At 36.5% G+C, this 21,328-nt stretch overlaps 1 protein-coding gene across 5 annotated transcripts in view; it reads right to left on the bottom strand.

Moving 5' to 3' along the window:
• Nucleotides 1–21,328, bottom strand: part of ANKS1B (ankyrin repeat and sterile alpha motif domain containing 1B) — a 1,114,861-nt gene that overhangs the window by 460,189 nt on the left and 633,344 nt on the right. The window lies entirely within an intron of this gene.

Genomic DNA, 21,328 nt, shown 5'->3' with positions numbered 1-21,328 from the left:
ACAATAAATGAATCATTGTGTAGTAGGACATTGGGCAGGTAAATCAAGATTATACATAATAACACCCCTTTGCCCTTCTCCCAGCAAATAAATTCAGAAACAAAATCTTTGAAAGAAGTATAATTAGAAGTAATTTAAAGTTTAAATTAAGAAGTAATTTAAAAATACTGATAATATTACTTTAAATATAAAATATAAAGAATTATTCTATAAGTTCTATCATTTAGACAAAAAGGATTTGTTCAGGCATAATGTAGGCAAACAGTGCAGAAGTAATTTACAAAAAATACTGAGAATATTACTTTAAATATAAAATATAAAATAAAGAGTAATTCTATAAATTCTATAATTTAGACAAAAAAGATTTGTTCAGGCTTAATGTAGGCAAACAATGCAACCCATAATATCACTAAAAAGTGAGATCCTTTTATAAGAAGCTGATGTTGAGCTATTAACACAAAGCTCTCTTTTTCTTTCTTCTCTGAAATAGCATTAGTTATTTTTTAATTTCTTCAGATCTTTGAAAGAGTAACGAGGGGTGCCTGGGTGGCTCAGTGGGTTAAGCCTTGCCTTTGGCTCAGGTCATGGTCTCAGGGTCCTAGGATCGAGTCCCGCTTCAGGCTCTCTGCTCAGCAGGGAGCCTGCTACTCCCTCTCCTTCTGCCTGACTCTCTGCCTAGTTGTGATCTCTCTCTCTGTCAAATAAATAAATAAAATCTTAAAAAAAAAAAGAGAATAACTCAGAAAAGAAAAAAAATTATTGCTTTGTAATTTTTTCTAAGATAAAACGTAAATATTCTCTGAGACTTAAAATATACGATTCTTTTGTATGATCTAATTTATATCTTAAAGATATACCGTGTAAAACCCTGGCCAAAGAACTTAGCAAAGTATGTCAGTATACTTTTTTGATTGGTTATTTAGTTCATCTAGCTGAAGATCTGCCACAATCAGAAGTTAAATTATGGGATAAGCTCATAACCTAATCTTGTAGAAAGAGTCAAAAATAGCCAATGTGGTGGATAATAAAAATCCAAAGCTGACTTGCTGACTTGCACTTTAAGTACATTGGTTATTATTATAAATTCCAAACACCAAAGTTTTCATAAATTAACAAGTAACATTTAACAGGTATGTACTATTTTATAGGCACCGGATTAGGGGTCATATTTACAAGATCTCATTTGATCTGCATGAAAATCCTGTGAAATGATTAATAATAATTATGATTATCTGATAGAGATATAGCTAAAATATTGGACTCACATATTTAAACAAATTCGCAACCATAACAAATCTCAATAGATACTTGCCCAGAGAATGCTACAGACAAACCAATGCTCCTTATTACTCTTTGGTCACAAGTTCCTGCACTGTTCTCTCCCTCATTGATGATTGAGGCAGGTTTGTTCCTGACCTTGCATATCCCCATACCAAACCCTGGTTCCTGTTTGGCTTTCCAAGCAGATGTCCCCTGCTCAGACCTTGTCACAATGATATCCTGAGACGGAAGAGAGAAGAGTGCTAGGAAGAGAGGTCCCAAAGACAACAATCTAAAGGAGAAACACTGCACCCACTTAGAACTATAATAATCTCTCTGTCTTCTCACAAAACCTGCATCCCTTTCCATTGTAGCAACACTATGTCCTTGATAATAACTACTTTTGTCCTTCCCCTCAAGACAGAGACCCTTCCTGGGGTACAACAGTGAGTGCAGAGTGAGTGAACACAGCTCTGAATTCTCACTAAAGCTAGGGTTTATGGTCTTTTATATCCATTTTTTGAAAGTAAAAACAAACATTTAAACAACTTAAGTTATTGAAATTTTCCTAGCTAGTTAGAGGTTAAGCTGAGATTCAAACCAAGATCTATCAGATTCCCATATCCACTAGCCTGGAAAATATATTACTATTTAGATAGAAAAACAGTCTAGGGTTCAAAGGCAAGAAGTAGACTCTGTGGGAGGGCATGTGTTTCTCCTATTTATGACTATTACTGGAATTTGGGATAAGAGAACTAAAAAAGTTTTTTTTTTTTTTTTCTACTTCCATGGAAGCAGAATTATACCAAGAGGAAATAAAACCTGGTATTCTATTCCAATCAATTTTCTCTTTTTCTTTCCTATGCTACTTGGATCCATAGTGCTTTACAACATAATAGGTTGGTATGGATGACAGGAATGGGTAAGTAATGTAAAAGGAAGGAGGAATTAAGAAATAAGGACGTTTAGAATTTTATTTTGAAAGTTACTAAAGAAGGCCAAAGGGTTTGGTTATGAAAAGAAAATTGAAAATAGTCAGCCTATTGTGGGAAAAAGATTCTGTAAATCTCAGTCAAGAGGTTTTTGACCATAATCATGATAAATGAGAGTTTAAAAGGGCATAATTTTATTTAAAGTATTCTGTGAATATTATTATTAAGTTATTATCCCCTCTGTGGTTTCACCAAAATGACTATAATCGCAATTTCAAAATGCTTTATATTGTCCACATCCTCTAGTGATAAGCAATCACTTCTCTAAGTAAAAGAAAATTTAAGTATTAGCATATAAACTTTGTCTTTTGAATAATAGTTCCTAGCATCATGATACTTGGTAACATTTTTATTAAGAGTTATCAAAAGGCAACTATTTACTTGCTTGTTTCAGTGGCCAAGCTCTAAAGATTAGTCATATCAAAGAGAATGACAAGTTGATATAAAAGCTCCCCAAATTCTTGTTTGGTGGATTGATGGCAGGAATGGCCCCACTATGCAACAGCTCCCTGTAGCCATACTCTACCCTGTATCCATTCCTCCCACATGACTCTGGGGATGGCTGTGACTCTGGGGATGGCCACGTGCCTTGCTTTGGCCTATGGGACAACAGCCAACATAATAGAAGCAGAGACTTGAAAAGCACTTGTACACTGGGGGCTTGCAAAGTTGCTGACAGGTGAACAAGCCCAAATTTGTCTGAAAGATGATGAACTACATTATTACCCTGTTGTTTGAAATTGTAGGTTTTATTGTTTTTCGAGTATGATGAGGCTAACAGATCAGGAGACAATTGCCATGGAAAAGATAAACTGTTATAGATTCCAAGAGAAGGGAGGATGTCATGCCCTGGGGTGGGGGAAATGGGGGAAACCCAGGGTTAGTTAGGAGGCCGAATGAGTAAGGGACTAGGAAGGCTGGAGCCTTTATTGTCATTTCTCCGTGAAGGAGAGGAAGAAACAGGGTAATCAGGTTTAGGATTGGCTAGTCTGATTGGCTAGAATCATTTCAGCAGCTTCTAGAGCTTAGATAGAGACTATCCCTAGTTGTTTGATACCTGGCCCTGGTGTGATTAGGCCTGGTGATAGGCAGCCCTGAGTATGCTTGGGGTATGGCTCTAGATTGGTTGGTTTGCATATGAAAGGCATGTTTACTATCTCTAAGATATAGCTAGCCCTGGGAGGGGCAGTTCCTCCAGGGACAAAAAGGTCCCAAGATGTTAAAGAATCAAAACCAAAAAACAAAACAAAACAAACCTGAAGCAAAAAGGCGTGGGTTATACATCAGCCATCTCTGTTACCTTAGACGATAGCCAACTTGCTTACATTTGAGTGAGGTCATCCATGACCTATCAATCCCAGGCCAATATGCCAACTGACCACCCATGATGAGAAAACCTAGCCAAGATTAGCTGAGGCTGGCCCAGACCAGAAGAAAATACTCCCCAGAATCATGAGCTATATAAATGGCTATTATTTTAAGTTATTGAGTTTTAGAGTGGTTGATACACCATGATTCAGACTGTGTCCCAGTTTTCAGAGAAGAATTAATATAATGTTCAAAATATATTCTTGGGGTGCCTGGGTGGCTCAGTGGGTTAAAGTCTCTGCCTTCAGCTCAGGTCATGATCCCAGAGTCCTGGGATCAAGGCCCACATTGGGTTCTCTGCTCAGGGGGGAGCCTGCTTCCTCCTCTCTCTCTCTCTGCCTGTCTCTCTGCCTACTTGTGATCTCTGTCTGTCAAATAAATAAATAAAATCTTAAAAAAAACCACACAAAAAAACAAAAAAATATATATTCTGGCAATGTTTATATTTTCACTTCTACAAACAAAGATAGTAATAGTATACACCTATAAGTGTTGTGAAGACTTAATAACAGAAGTAAAGCAGTTAGAACAATGCCAGTGGCATAGAAGACATTAAATATTATTTCTTCTGTTATAATTTTTAATCTAAAGGTTTCATTTTTACAAATATAGTAGTGATTATATTAGATACTCATAAAGATTGTTATTTTGACATAGTAAATATAGGATTTACTCCTTTGTTTCTGCTTATATGTTTTGAAAATATACTTTGGGAAGAATTTTTGCACTTTCTTACTATTTTTTTACCCTAACTAGGTAAAGTATATAGATTAAACTGTTTTCATAACTTGTCTCATTTAATTTCACACTTCTCTTTTGATAAGTGGATATTTCATGCTAAGGTACAGAACTAAATATGTGTGAATTCCAATCTGATAGTTACTCAAAGCATCATTAGCATTTCAAAGAAATGTCAGAGAAAGTATCCAATAAGTAAGCATTTCAATCTCTTTTTACCCATCTTTGCCCCATCTTTAGCATATAAATACCTGAATAACAATAAAGTCTCAAATTTCATGTCAAGATAAAAACAAATTATGGAAAATGAGTGATTTTATTCTTGTAGAATAAATCATAACTTTTGTCTACTGGGTCATTTTATTTCTCTTTAGAAAATAAAAAATTTCTCCATTTCCAGGGATTTGAGTGCTGATATTGATATTAATAGAAATCCTGTGGTGTTGGTTATTATTTTTCCTCTCTCATTTGTGATTTTATTTCTTTGGGCCTTTTCTCTTTTCTTATTGATAAGTCAGGCTGGAGATTTATCAATTTTGTTAATTTTTTCAAAGAACTAGCTCCTGGTTTCATTGTTTTTCTTTTTCTTTTTTTTTTTTTTTAGTTTCTATACCATTTATTTCTGCTCTGATCTTTATTATTTCCTTCCTTCTGCTGGCTTTAGACTTGATTTGCTTTTCTTTCTTCTAACTTCTTTTGATGTAAGGCTAGGTTTTTATTTGAGATTTTTCTTGCTTCTTGAGGTAGGCCTGTATTGCTATATACTTCCCTCTTAGGACTGCTTTTGCCGCATCCCAAAGGATCTGGACCCTTATGTTTTCATTTTCATTTGTTTCCATGTATTTTTTATTTCTTCTTTGATTTCCTGGTTGACCCATTCATTGTTTAGTTGCAATAGAACCTCTATATATCTGTAGTCTTTACAAATTTTTTCTTGTGGTTAACTTCCAGTTTCATAGCATTGTGGTCATAAAATATGCATAGTATGACTTTGATCTTTTTCTATTTGTTGAGGCCTTTTTTGTGACCTTATATGTAACCTATTCTGGAGAATGATCCATGTGTACTTGAAAAGAATGTGTATTCTTGTTTTAGGATTGAATGTTCTAAGTATCTGTATTAAGTCCATCTGGTCTAATGTGTCATTCATGATAAAGAAATGCAAAGCTAGAGGCATCACAATTCTAGACTTTAAGTTATATTACAAAGCTGTAGTGATCAAAACATATGGTATTGGCACAAAAATAGACACATAGATCAACAGAACAAAATAGAAAACCCAGAAATGAACCCATAACTGTGGTTAATTAATCTCCAACGAAGCAATAAAGAATATACAGCAGGAAACAGTCTCTTCAACAAATGATATTACGAAAACTGGACAAAAACATGCAAAAGAATGAAATTGGACCACTTTCTTATATCATACCAAAAATACATTCACAATAGATAAAAGACCTACAAGTGAGACCTGAAACCACAAAAATTTTAGAGAAGAAGACAGGCAGTAACCTCTTTGACATTGGCCATAATAACTTCTTTCCAGATATGTCTCCTGAAGCAAGGGAAACATAAGCAAAAATAAACTATTGGGACTAAATCAAAATAAATCAAAATAAAAAACAGTGAAGGCAACAATCAACAAAACTAAAAGGCAACCTACAAAATGGGAGAAAATATTTGCAAATGATATATCCAATAAAAGTTTAGTATCCAAGATATATAAAGAATTTATAAAACTCAGTACCCCCAAAATGAATAATCCAACTAAAAAATGGGCAGAAGACATGAATAGACATTTTTCTAAAGAAGACATAGAGAGGGCCAACAGACACATGAAAAGATGCTCAACATAACTGATCATCAGGGAAATATAAATAAAAACTATAATGAAATATTACCTCACACCTGTCAAAATAGCTAAAATCAGTAACACAAGAAACAACAGGTGTTAGTGAGGATGTGGAGAAAACTGTTGAAGGGAATACAAACTGGTGCAGGCACTGTGGAAAATAGTATGGAGGTTCCTTAAAAAGTTAAAAATAGAACTACCCTTTGATAGGTGTTTACCCAAAGAATACAAAAGTACTAATTTAAAAGGATACATGTACCCCAATGTTTATGGCAGATTATCTACAATAGCCTAATTATGGAAATAGCCCAAGTGTCCATTGACTGATGAATGGATGAAGAAGATGTGGATGTTATGGAGTGGAATATTATTCAGCCATAAATAGAATCTTATTGGAATGGAATGGAATGGAATGAAATATTGGAATATTATTCAGTCATAAAAAAGAATGAAATCTTGCCATTTGCAATGACATACATAGAGCTAGAGAGTATTACACTAAATGGAATAAGTCAGTCAGAGAAAGACAAATACCATATGATTTCATTCATGTAGAATTTAAGAAACAAAACAAATGAGTAAGGGATGAAAAAGAAGAGAGAGAGACAAACCAGGAAACAGACTCTTTACTATCGAGAACAGCTTGATGGTTATCAGACAGAAAGATAGGGAGTTGGATTAAGTAGGTGAAGGGGATTAAGGAGTGCACTTGTGATGAGCACTGGGTGTTGTATGGAAGTGTTGAATAACCATATTGTATACCTGAAGCTAATATTATATTGTATGCTAACCAACCAGAATCTAAATAAAAACATAATAATTGGGGGTACCTGGGTGGCTTAGTTGGTTAAATGTTTGACTCTTGTCAATCTCAGGTCACAATCTCAGGGTTCTGAGATTGAGTCTCTTGTCAGGCTCTGTGTTTATTGGGGATTCTGCTTGAGATTTTCTCTCTCCTCCCCCCTCTAAACTTCTCCTGCTCTCTCTCTCCCTCAAATAAATAAATAGATTAAAATAAAACATATAATAATGAAAGAATAAAATGAGCAATGATTACAACAAACAAACAAACAAAACACCAGCTATGGTGATAACTTCAATAAAACAGGTATCAAGAAATCCCTATGGACTTGGAAAATGGATGGGCAAAACCAAATTAGGTGATAGCAACAAAATCCAGAACTGGATCTGCAGCTATGTGTCTGTAGTGGTGAAAAGAAAATGAAACTGGATGGACCCTGCAACCCATGAAATCGCTGTTAGATTCTGATTAACCAAAGGAAAGGGCCCAGTACTAAGCAGGATGCCAAGCAATAGTATCTGAGAACAACTAGCAGAACTTGAAAAAATCCTGCAAAAAGACAACAGGAAGCAGCTTAAGCCCTTGAGAATCTCAGGAATATCCAAAAGACATGCTTTTAGTAGGGATAGAGACAGTCTAAAGAAAATTTTCAGGAGCAGAACCTAAATTGAACAGAGTAAAAATATCAGAGACCTCAAGGAGAAAAAACGTTTTATATAATGGGCAAGTGGGAGTGGCATGGGAGGCAGTGGTCCAGAGAAGGGAGACCTTGGACATAGTAGTAGCAAAATACAATGTTAAACTTTGAGACTACTACTATGGAAAGCAAAGTGAATGGAGTTCTGGAGAACACCAAAGTAATGATAAATCTTTCTGAATCAAGCAGAGAAACTCCCCTATTTCTCAATACTTCATGGTAAGAACAAAGGAGAAAGTCCTTGAGCAGTGAAATGGGTAAAATTATTCTCATATGGTATGGCTCATGCTTATTCTCATATAGCAACCTCTTCTGAATGAATATTTCAGGACATCTCTTCTCATTAAACATGGTAAATAAAAAAGGATTTTAATAGAACTCCATTTAAAGACATTATAAGAAAAAGAAATGAAAATGAATGTTGAAGAGTCAATAAAAACAAATAAAAAATGTGGCCCCGGGGCCCCTGGGTGGCTCAGTGGGTTAAAGCCTCTGCCTTGATCCCAAGGGCCTGGGATGGAGCCCCACATCGGACTCTCTGCTCAGCAGGGAGCCTGCTTCCTCCTCTCTCTCTGACTGTCTCTCAGCCTATTTGTGATCTCTCTCTCTGTGTCAAATAAATAAATAAATAAGATCTTTAAAATAATTTCTTAAGAATGAGTATTCTGTTAAAAAAAATGTGGCCCCAAGGAGTTTGAAAACTTCAACCCTAAAATTAAAAATTATTTTTAATAAATTAAAATCATCTAAGATCTGAAGGAAAAACCTATATGATAAGTAGAGGCTCAGATATGAGATGTCTGGTCATTTCCTTTTCCCTTTCCCATTCACTCTGTACAATTCAGTCCTAAAGTCATTAGATGAGGAAAAGTGAGATGCATCCATACCTTCAGTGGAGAATGGAGATTTGAGAGTTGAGAATCAGGGCTCAAGGAGGGTAATGGTGGTGTCCATGTTTGAGGCAATCCAGAATGGCATGTTGGGGTCCATGCAGGGTTAGGAGGGTGTCCACATGTGGAGTAGCCCAGTATGGAGTGTCAGGGTCCACGTGGGGGTGGGAAAGAACCTATGAAGGGGGAATGGCCTGGCAGAAGGAATCAGCAAAGCAAGGAGAATATCCCTGCAGAGAGGTGGTCTAGGGTTGTCAAAACCATGAAACAGGGCAAGGAAAATGTCCCTGTCCAGAAGAGAAAAGTGTTCATGCATGGAGTAGCCTGGCATGGGATATCAAAGCCCAATCAGAGAAAGGAGCATGTACAGCAATGGCCTGCTGTAAGGTGCAGCCCCAGGAGGATGAGTGGGGTGTTTACACAGAGAGATAAACTGGTATGGAGAATCAAATTTCAGTCAAGGGGAGAAAGCTGTCTGAGTGGTGAGGATGCGAATCTGGGAGATTTGTTATTTACAGAGAGGTTAATCAAATAAGCAACTACATGGATAATGGGAGCCACATTTCTTACCAAGCGGTTTAAGGGAGAATTTTTAAATATGAAGAGGAAGAAAACTAGAGTGAACCTGTGATGTTAGATTGGAATTGGAGATACCAATGTTTTTAAGATACATAAATAAAAAGAGATGTAAATATGTATTTGTGTGTATATGTATTTATACATATAGATTACCTACCTCTGTCAACTAAGAAGGTGTGGGAAATTGAAATCCCAGTAGCAGTAAGTAAAGCCTACATTTTGGCTTCTAAATATATTTTCCACTCAAATCAACAATGGTCCATTGAGAAATTACTATATTATGGCCAGTGAAGAGAAGGTGTAAGATGAGCCTGGAACCTTGTGCCAGAAAGCAAAGAAGTACTCAGAGTGATGAGGCATGTTAGGAGGATAGAGAAGCCAGATTGGCTGGGCTCCAACTGTTTAGACTGAGGAAAATTTTAGGAACAAAATAAGTTATGACAGTTAATGGGTTATAATCTATCAGATAAAATAGGAACACATGAGCCCATAAAATATATAAATAAATGAATGATTTAAAAGTTTAATTAGGAATGAGAAATTTAAATAATTTCAAATGACCTCCCCATAAAATACTTAATTATAAAGTGAGAAAGTAACACTGTCAGGAAGAATTCTGCAAGGTGCTATCCTAATCAAATGATCAAGGGGAACATCACCAATAATACAGCAAATAAAAATCTTGGCCCACCTGATAGGATGCAATGAGAAAAACATAGAATCACTTTCGAATTTTCCTGCCAAATATGCATAATCTAAATCTACTCAGGCAGAAATATCAGATAAAACCCAATTTTTTGAGACTAAAGAGACATGACAACTAAATGCAACATGAGATCCTCAGCTAGATTCTTTTCTCACAGAAATTATTACTGGGGAAAGTAGGAAAACCTGAATGAGGTCTGAAGAATAGATGGTAGCAATGTATTGATGGTAATTTTCTGATTTTGTTCCATTGTGGTTGTGGAAGAATGCACGTTCTAGCATGGTGTGGGAAAAGCCATGCTAAAGTAGTATTTCTCTAAGTGATGTCCAGGGATGCTTGGGATCCCCAAGATCTTCTCAGGGGTTCCATGAGATCAAAACAATTTTCAGACTAATACCACAACATTTATTTGCCCTTTTCACTCTCATTATCTCATGACTGTGCAATGGAGTTGTTCAGAGGTTACATGATGTATCTTTCCACAGTGGAAATGGGTGATGACTCTTCAGGTCTTGCTGTAGGGACTGGCACACTATCACTTCTCACATCTACTGACAGAATAAAGTCATGTGTCTGAGCCTAAAGTAAATGGAGTGGGAATATAAATGCCATGTACTGTACTGCAGTACAGTGTAACAGGAAGAAAAGGGAGTGAAGAATTGAGAGCAGTAATCACTTCTACCACAGAATACCTCTAATGTTTCCCTTTTAAAAATGATGCTTTCTCTAATTTTTGGATACATATCATTTATTAAGTTAAATACTTTCTTTCATATTCCAACTTTGCTGAGAATTTTAATTATAAGTGAATATTGAGTTTCTGTCAAATGATTTTCTTCATCTATTGAGTTGATTATGTAGTTTTTCTCCTTTAATCTGTTAGTGTAAAGAACACATTTTCTTATGTTAAACACACTGGATATTAATGGGATGAACTGGCCAAAATGAATTTTCCTTTTAATGTCCCACTAAATTTGGTTTACTAGTTTAGGTTTAGTTTAGGTTTACTTTGTTTAGGACTTTTGCATCTACGTTTATGAATGAAACAGGCCTGTGATCTTTCCTTTCTTATACTATGTAGTTTTGATAAGAATCTTACTAGTGTTATATGAACTAGTTGGAGAAAATTTCCACTTTTTCAATTTTTTACAGTGGTTTGTATAAGATTACAGTGGTCTGTTTCTTTCTTTTTTTTAATTTTAATTTTTTTATAAACATATAATGTATTATTAGCCCCAGGGGTACAGGTCTGTGAATCACCAGGTTTACACACTTCACAGCACTCCCATAGCACATACCCTCCCCAATGTCCATAACCCAACCACCCTCTCCCAACCTCCCCTCCCCCCAGCAACCCTCAGTTTGTTTTGTGAGGTTAAGAGTCTCTTATGGTTTGTCTCCCTCCTGAGCCCAACCCCAACTTGTTTCATTTATTCCTTTCCTATTCTCCAACCACCCCCCCCCACCAGGTTGCATCTCCACTTCCTCATATGGAGATAATATGATAGTTGTCTTTCTCTGTTTCTTAAGAGCTATATTTAATTTACCTTTAAAATGATCTGGGCTCAGACAGAGGATCATAGGAGAAGGGAGAGAAGAATCAAACGGATGAAACCAGAGAGGGAGACAAACCATAAAAGACTTTTAATCTCAGGAAACAAACAGAGGGTTGTTGGAGGGGAGGAGCTTGGGAGGGATGGGGAAGCTGAGTGATGGACATTGGGGAGGGTGTGTGCTATGGAGAGTGCTGTGAATTGTGTAAAACTTTTGCATCACAGACCTATCCCCTTGTAACAAATAATACATTATATGTTAATTAAAAAAAAAAAGAAATAATCTAGACTCAGCATGTTCTTTGTGGAAAGATTTTTTTTTATTTTATTTTATTTTTTAATTTATTTGTCAGAGAGAAAGAGAGAAAGCACAAAAGCAAGGGGAACAGCAGGCAGAGGGAGAAACAGGCTACCTGCTGAGCAAGGAGCCTGATGAGGGACCCCATTCCAGGTCCCTGGGATCATGATCTGGGCCAAAGGCAGGCGATTAACCAACTGAGCCACGCAGGTGTCCCATGTGGAAAGATTTTTAATTATTCAATTTCTTTAATAGCTGTAGGACTATTTGGGATTTCTACATCTATTTGAAGTATTGGCAGGTTATAATTATCTAGAATTTATCCATCTCTCAGATTTAAAATTTGTTGGCACAAAGTTGTTCATAATTTTTTCTTAATATCTTTTTAATCTTTTTATGTAACTGTAGTTACATTCCTTCCTATTCCTAATACAGTTTGCTGGTACAGTCTCCCTTTCTTCTTCACTATTCTTACTAGAAATTATATCTACTTTTAAGTGTATAAAAATTCTGTTTCTGATTTTGTATAGCAGTTTTTATTACTTTTTCATTCATTTCTGTTCATTACCATTTCCCTTTTCCTACTTTCCTGGGTTTTTTCTATCATTTCTTATAAAAATTTCTTTAATTTGTGTTTAGCTCATTAGTCTTTAGCATTTATTACTTTCTAATATAAAGATTTAACATTTTTAAGTTCCACTTATGCTGCTTTCACCATGTTTGATATTTATATTTACATTTTTATTTAAATATAAACATCTTTAAGTTAGAATTTGGTGTTTCATTTTTCATGAGTTATTTGGAAAGTGTGTATTTAAATTCACATTGTGATGGGGATATATATGGGAGTCTTTAAAATGTAGTATATATGGATCTGAGTCTTTGATGTGCATTGAAACTTGCATATAGCCAAGTTAAGATAGATTTTTATCAATGTTTCATGAGAATAGCATATATTCTCTAATTGTTGAGTACCAAGCTCTATGTATTTTTTTTTTCAAGATTTTATTTATTTATTTGACAGAGAAAGATTACAAGTAGGCAGAGAGGCAGACAGAGAGAGAGAGAGAAGGAAGCAGGCTCCCTGCCGAGCAGAGAGCCCGATGCGGGACTCGATCCCAGGACCCTGAGATCATGACCTGAGCCGAAGGCAGCGGCTTAACCCACTGAGCCACCCAGGCGCCCCCAAGCTCTATGTATTTTCTGTATTTTCCTAGATTAAGTTTATTAATTGAGCTGTTAAAATATTCCATTAATTGAGGTATGTTGAAATCTCCCTGTTTTAGTGGACTTATGATTTTTCCTTCTACTTCTATTAAATATATATGTAGCATATGATGCATTTCATATGCATAATCTTTAAGTATATATATTTAGAATTTGTATAATTCCCTGGTGAATTGAACATTGTAATATTCCATAGTGACTTTTTTTAAAAAAAGATTTTATTTAGTTATTTGACAGAGAGAGAGAGCACAAGTAGGCAGAGAGGCAGGCAGAGAGGGGGGGAAGCAGGCTCCCTGTTGAGCAGAGAGCCTGATCTGCGCTCAATCCCAGGATCCTGAGATCATGACCTGAGCCAAAGGCAGAGGCTTAACCCACTGAGCCACCCAGGTGCCCATTCCATAGTGACTTTTTATAACCTGGAAATGCCTCTGGTGTTAAAGTCTACTTGGCTTGAAACTGATATAGTTACTCAATTTTCTTTGAGCTAGTATTTCTCAGGTATAACTTCTTTCATCTTTCCTTCCGTGTGTGGGGGTGTGTGCCCTTAGCTATAGATGTGTCTATTTTAAAGAGCAAAAATCTGGATTTTGTTTTCCTACCATCTAAACAACCTCTTCATTTTAACTGGTGAAATTAGTAAATTTATGTGGATTTTGGTGATTACATATTTCAATTTTGTTCTACTACTTTATGTTTTGATATCCATTTATCTTTCATATTCTTTTTTCATCTCTAGTCCCTTTTTTGTTCTTTTTATCTCATTAGTATTTTTCTTATATCTTGGAATTTATGTAATTTATTTTTATTCTTTTGGTATACTTAAAATTTTACCATACATTTTTAATTTAACAAAGTCTGAAGTTTAACAGTAACTTATCCACCCACTTCCTCAACAATTTTAAGATTTTAGATCACTTGATATTTACTTGTTCTCTAATAAATGCTGTTCTTAGTGTTTTAATTCTGTTTGTTAACTTTTCCAAATCAGATATTATTATTTTATTCAGACTATTTTTAATTTGCATATATGTTTACTGTCTTATTTATTCACTATTACTTCCTCAGAACATCTTGAGATCATTTTCTTTCATGAAGTAACCTTTGAGATTTATCTTTGGAAAAAAAGTCTTGGTGGTAAATGCTTTCAGTTTTTCAACTAAATGACTTTATATTACACTTTCATTTATTAAAAATAAGGTTTTTAAAGCTCACAAGACTTTTTTAGACTGATGATTATTTTCTCTCATACTTTGAGGATATTATTGTACTCCTTTTGGCGTCTATCATTTCCTTGATAAGCTGGCTATCATTACACCTATGTTTTTTGTTGCAGGTGACCCATCATTTCTCCACTTGCTTTGAGAACCTCTTTTGTATTTTTTAATTTCATGATAACGTATCTTAGTGTGAATTTCCCTTTATTTGTCCTGTTTGAAATACACTGTGTGTCCAGGACCTTTGATTTCATGTTTTAACAGTTGTGGAAAAAACTCAGCCATTCTCCATCACAAAGCTTCCTATCCTATATACTCTTTTTATTTCATCCTGAATATATGATTAAGTGCATGTTACCCTTCTTATTCCATCTTTCATATCTTTTCATGTCTTCCTCATTTTTTGCCTCTTTGGCTCTCTGTGCTACACTTTGGGCAATTTCTTCAAATTTCTCATCCAAGTTACCAATTCTCTCTTCATCTCTGCCTAATCTGCTATTTTGAAATTCTGTTCATTTAGAATTTTTTTTTAAAGATTTTATTTATTTTACAGAGAGAGATCACAAGTAGACAGAGAGCAGGCAGAGACAGAGGGGGAAGCAGGCTCCCTGCTGAGCAGAGAGCCCGATGCAGGGCTCAATCCCAGGACCCTGAAACCATGACCTGAACTGAAGGCAGAGGCTTTAACCCACTGAGCCACCCAGGTGCCCCTCATTTAGAATTTTAAAAAAGACTTTATTTATTTATTTGTCAGAGAGAGAGAGAGCACGAGCAGACAGAGGGGCAGAGAGAGAAGCAGGTTCCAAGCTCTTTGCTTAGCTTGGAACCTGCTTCTCTCTCTGGTCACTATGAGACCCAATCCCAGGACCTTGGGATCATAACCTGAGCCGAAGGAAGATGCTTAACTGACTGAGCCACCCAGATGTCTCTCATTTAGAATTTTTTAAAAAATTTCAAGTGTTATATTTTTCATATTGAGAAATGCCATTTATTTTTCAAATTTGCCTGCTATTTACTGATAATCCTTGTTTTTACTCATCTTTGTGATTGGGCATTTAGTTTTTGAAATATATTATAACTTCTAAATTTATTATTGTTTTATTTCCTATTTTCAGTAACAATGCCTATAATCACTGGAGACTAGATATGTATTTGCTTTTTTGATGATACCTACTTACAATGATTTGCTATTTAAGGTGAATAGAAGTAATTTATTGTTACCTCACTACTAGATCTTAATCTATGAAACCCTGTCATTTCCCTCCAGAGAGACTTTATATTTGCCTTCAGTTTCCCTTGACTCAGCCTCCTAACTTTAATCACTGAACCAGGGCACAGAGTCTAAATAGCAGTGCTATTATTGACATATGCACTCAGAGAAATATTGACTTTCTTGTCTTCTAATACGCATTTTAGAGAGCAAAGCTTGTTAGAGCAGGCAACATCTAAAAGAATGTCCTGTTCAGAATGTATTTGTTCTATTGCAGAAAGATAACTCAGAGCACTACATTTGCTATAATACCTTGTAGTAAATTTTTTTTTATTATAAAAAGTGTATTCATAAAGATTTCAGTTAAAAAAATCCAGTTAAGGGGCACCTGGGTGGATTGGTTAAGCATTCAATTCTTGATTTCAGCTCAGGTAAGATTTCAGGATTTTAAGATTGAGTCCTATATTGGGCTCCACACTCAGCACAGAGTCTCCTTAAGATTCTCACCCTCTGCCCCTTTCCCCCACCACTCCCATCCCACTTGTATATGCTCTCTCTCTCAAAAAATGAAATGAAATTAAAAATCCATTTTATTGTGACTCTTTAACTGATTTTACCCTACTAAATTAGGTAGAGTTAATAATAAATTGCTTTGCCATGCATGTTAGCACTTTGTAATATATGACACACTATATAAATCAATAAATAATCCTGAGTATTATATAAATGATGAAGCTTACTATAATTATGAACTCAAAGAAATCTTTTTAAAACTAAGATTCCCCTTAAATATGTATTTATAAAGAACATGAAAGAAATTCATGGAGTTTTGGTAATTTTTAAGCATTCTAATTACTCTATGATATTCAGAAAAATGATAATCATGCAAAAATAGTCATAGGCTGCATTTTGTATTTATATCCTAAATCACCTAAAGAGAACAAGGAGCGAAGATGGCGGAGAAGTAGCAGGCTGAGGCTACTTCAGGTAGCAGGAGATCAGCTAGATAGCTTATCTAAACATTGCAAACACCTACAAATCCAACGGGAGATCGAAGAGAAGAAGAACAGCAGTTCTAGAAACAGAAAATCAACCACCTTCTTCTAAAAGGTAGGACTGGCAGAGAAGTGAATCCAAAGCAACAGGAAGATAGACCGCGGTGGGGAGGCCGGCTTCCGGCAAGCAGCAGAGCAACGGAGCACAAAATCGGGACTTTTAAGTCTGTTCCGCTGAGGGACATCTCTCCAGAGGCTAAACCGGGGTGAAGCCCACGTGAGGTCAGTGTGGCCCCAGGTCCCGCATGGTCACAGAAGGATCAGGGGTTTCTGAGTGTCGCAGAGCTTGCAGGTATTAGAACGGGGAAGCCAGCTACAGAGACAGAGCCGAGGAGTGAGCTCTCAGCTCAGGGTTACCTTGAACTGGTCGCAGCCTGGGTGAGCTTGGAGTGTAGCCAGAGGCCAGGGAGACGGGAGTTATGGGGTGCTATTCTCTGAGGGCGCACTGAAGAGTGGGGCCCCGAGCGCCGGCTCCTCTGGGCCAGAGACTGGGAGGCCGCCATTTTCATTCCCGTCCTCCGGAACTCTACGGAAAGCGCTCAGGAAACAAAAGCTCCCGAAAGCGAAACTGAGCGGATTACTTAGCCCAGCCCCTGGTAAGGGCAGTGCAATTCCGCCTGGGGCAAAGACACTTGAGAATCACTACAACAGGCCCCTCCCCCAGAAGATCAACAAGAAGTCCAGCCAGGACCAAGTTCACCTACCAAGGAGAGCAGAGGAATTCCAGAGGAGGAGAAAGTAAAGCACTGAACTCATAGATTTCTCCCCATGATTCATTAGTCTTGCAGTTAATTTAATTTGGTGTTAATGACAGAGAATAAAAAAGCTGAGCAAAAGAGGGACAAACAGCTACTGGACCAGGAGGGGAGAATTCGAGAGATAAGTGACACCATAAGACAAAAAACATTAGAATAATTGGGATTCCAGAAGAAGAATAAAGAGAGAGGGGAGCAGAAGGTATACTGGAGAGAATTATTGGAGAGAATTTCCCTAATATGGCAAAGGGATCAAGCATCAAAATCCAGGAGGCATAGAGAACCCCCCTCAAAATCAGCAAGAATAGGTCCACACCCTGTCGCCTAATAGTAAAATTTACAAGCCTTACTGACAAAGAGAAAATCCTGAAAGCAGCCCGGGAAAAGAAGTCTATAATATGCAATGGTAAAAATATTAGATTGGCAGCAGACTTATCCACAGAGACCTGGCAGGCCAGAAAGAACTGGCATGATATATTCAGAGCACTAAACGAGAAAAACATGCAGCCAAGAATACTATATCCAGCTAGGCTATCATTGAAAATAGGAGAGATTAAAAGCTTCCAGGACAAACAAAAACTGAAAGAATTTGCAAACACCAAACCAGCTCTACAGGAAATATTGTAAGGGGTCCTCTAAGCAAAGAGAGAGCCTAAAAGTAGTAGATCAGAAAGGAACAGAGACAATATACAGTAACATTCACCTTAATACAATGGCACTAAATTTATACCTCTTAATAGTTACCCTGAATGTTAATGGGCTAAATGCCCCAATCAAAAGACACAGGGTATCAGAATGGATAAAAAAACAAAACCCATCTATATGTTGCCTACAAGAAATTCATTCAAGACCTGAAAATACCTCCAGATTTAAAGTGATGGGGTGGAAAACAATTTACCATGCTAATGGACATCAGAAGAAAGATGTGGTGGCAATCCTTATATCAGATCAATTAGATTTTAAACCAAAGACTATAATAAGAGATGAGGAAGGATATAGTGTCCTATCATACTATATCATACTCAAAGGATCTATCCAACAAGAAGACCTAACAATTTTAAGTATCTATGCCCCTAACATGGGAGCAGCCAACTATATAAACCAATTAATAACAAAATCAAAGAAACACATCAAAAATAATACAATAATAGTAGGGGACTTTAACACTCCCCTCACTGAAATGGACTGATCATCCAAGCAAAAGATCAACAAGGAAATAAAGGCCTTAAATGACACACTGGGCCAGATGGACATCACAGATATATTCAGAACATTTCATCCCAAAGCAACAGAATACACATTCTTCCTAGTGCACATGGAACATTCTCCAGAATAGATCACATCCTTGGACCTAAATCAGGTCTCAACCGGTATCAAAAGATTGGGATCATTACCTGCATATTTTCAGACTACAATGCTCTGAAGCTAGAACTCAATCACAAAAGGAAATTTGGAAAGAACCCAAATACATGGAGACTAAACAGCATACTTCTAAAGAATGAATTGGTCAACCAGGAAATTAAAGAAGAATTGAAAAAATTCATGGAAACAGATGATAATGAAAACACAACAGTTTAAAATCTGTGGGACACAACAAAGGCAGTCCTGAGAGGAAAATATATAGCGGTACAAACCTTTTTCAAGAAACAAGAAAGGTCTCAAGTACACAACCTAACCCTACACCTAAAGGAGCTAGAGAAAGAACAAGAAAGAAACCCTAAACCCAGCAGGAGAAGAGAAATCATAAAGATCAGAGCAGAAATCAATGAAATAGAAACCAAAAAAAACAGTAGAACAAACCTATGAAACTAGGAGCTGGTTCTTTGAAAGAATTAATAAGATTGATAAAACCCTGGCCAGACTTATCAAAAAGAAAAGAGAAAGGATCCAAATAAATAAAATCATGAATGAAAGAGGAGAGATCACAACTAACACCAAAGAAATACAAACAATTATAAGAACATACTATGAGCAACTCTACACCAACATATTTGACAATCTGGAAGAAATGGATGCATTCCTAGAGACATATAAACTACCACAACTGAACCAGGAAGAAATAGAAAGCCTGAACAGACCCATAACCAGTAAGGAGATTGAAACAGTCTTCAAAAATCTCCAAACAAACAAAAGCCCAGGGCCAGACGGCTTCCTGGGGGAATGCTACCAAATATTTAAAGAACTAATTCCTATTCTCCTGAAACTGTTCCAAAAAATAGAAATGGAAGGAAAACTTCCAAACTCATTTTATGAGGCCAGCATCACCTTGATCCCAAAACCAGACAAGGATCCCATCAAAAAAGAGAACTACAGACCAATATCCTTGATGAACACAGATGCGAAAATTCTCACCAAATACTAGCCAGTAGGATTCAATAGCACATTAAAAGGATCATTCACCACGACCAAGTAGGATTTATTCCAGGGCTGCAAGTTTGGTTCAACGTCCGCAAATCAATCAACGTGATACAATACATTAATAAAAGAAAGAACAAGAACCATATGATACTCTCACTAGATGCTGAAAAAGCATTTGACAAAGTACAGCATCCCTTCCTGATCAAAACTCTTCAAAGTGTAGGGATAGAGGGCACATACCTCAATATTATCAAAGCCATCTATGAAAAACCCACCACAAATATCATTCTCAATGGAGAAAAACTGAAAGCTTTTCTGCTAAGGTCAGGAACATGGCAGGGATGTCCATTATCACCACTGCTATTCAACATAGTACTAGAAGTCCTAGCCTCAGCAATCAGACAACAAAAGGATATTAAAGACATCCAAATTAGCAAAGAAGAAGTCAAACTATCACTCTTCGCAGATGATATGATACTATATGTGGAAAACCCAAAAGACTCCACTCCAAAACAGCTAGTAATTATATAGGATTTCTGTAAAGTGTCAGGATATAAAATCAATGCACAGAAATAAGTTGCATTTCTCTACACCAACAACAAGGCATAAGAAAGAGAAATTAAGGAGTGAATCCCATTTACAATTGCACCCCAGACTATAAAATACCTAGGAATAAATCTAACCAAAGAGGCTAAGTATCTATACTCAGAAAACTATAAAGTACTAATGAAAGAAATTGCGGAAGACACAAAGAAATGGAAATGTATTCCATGCTCCTGGATTGGAAGAACAAATATTGTGAAAATGTCTATGCTACCTAAAGCAATCTACATATTTAATGCAATTCCAATAAAATACCATCCATTTTTTTCAAAGAAATGGAAAAATAACCCTAAAATTTATATGGAACCAGAAAAGACCTCGAATAGCCAAAGGAATATTGAAAAAGAAAGCCAAAGTGGGTGGCATCACAATTCTGGACTTCAAGCTCTATTACAAAGCTGTCATCATCAAGACAGCATGGTACTGGCACAAAAACAGACACATAGATCAATGGAACAGAATAGAGAGCTCAGAGATAGACCCTCAACTCTATGGTCAACTAATCTTCGACAAAGCAGGAAAGAGTGTCCAATGGAAAAAAAACAGCCTCTTCAATAAATGGTGTAGGGAAAATTGGATGGCCACATGCAGAAAAATGAAATTGGACCATTTCCTTACACCACACACAAAAATAGACTCAAAATGGATAAAGGACCTCAATGTAAGAAAGGAATCCATCAAAATCCTTGAGGAGAATACAGGCAGCAACCTCTTCGACCTCAGCCGCAGCAACATCTTCCTAGGAACATCACCAAAGGCAAAAGAAGCAAGGACAAAAATGAACTATTGGGATTTCATCAAGATCAAAAGCTTTTGCACAGCGAAGGAAACAGTTAACAAAACCAAAAGACAACTGACAGAATGGGAGAAGATATTTGCAAACAACAGATCAGATAAAGGGCTAGTGTCTAAAATCTATAAAGAATTTAGCAAACTCAACACCCAAAGAACAAATAATCCAATCAAGAAATGGGCAGAGGACATGAACAGACATTTCTGCAAAAAAGACATCCAGATGGCCAAGAGACACATGAAAAAGTGCTCCATATCACTCGGCATCAGGGAAATACAAATCAAAACCACAAGGAGATACCACCTCACACCAGTCAGAATGGCTAAAATTACAAGTCAGGAAATGACAGATGCTGGTGAGGATGTGGAGAAAGGGGAA

This window comes from Neovison vison, chromosome 12 (assembly GCF_020171115.1).
Source record: "Neovison vison isolate M4711 chromosome 12, ASM_NN_V1, whole genome shotgun sequence".
NCBI lineage: Eukaryota > Metazoa > Chordata > Mammalia > Carnivora > Mustelidae > Neogale > Neogale vison.
This window is presented reverse-complemented; position numbering and strand designations above follow the sequence as displayed.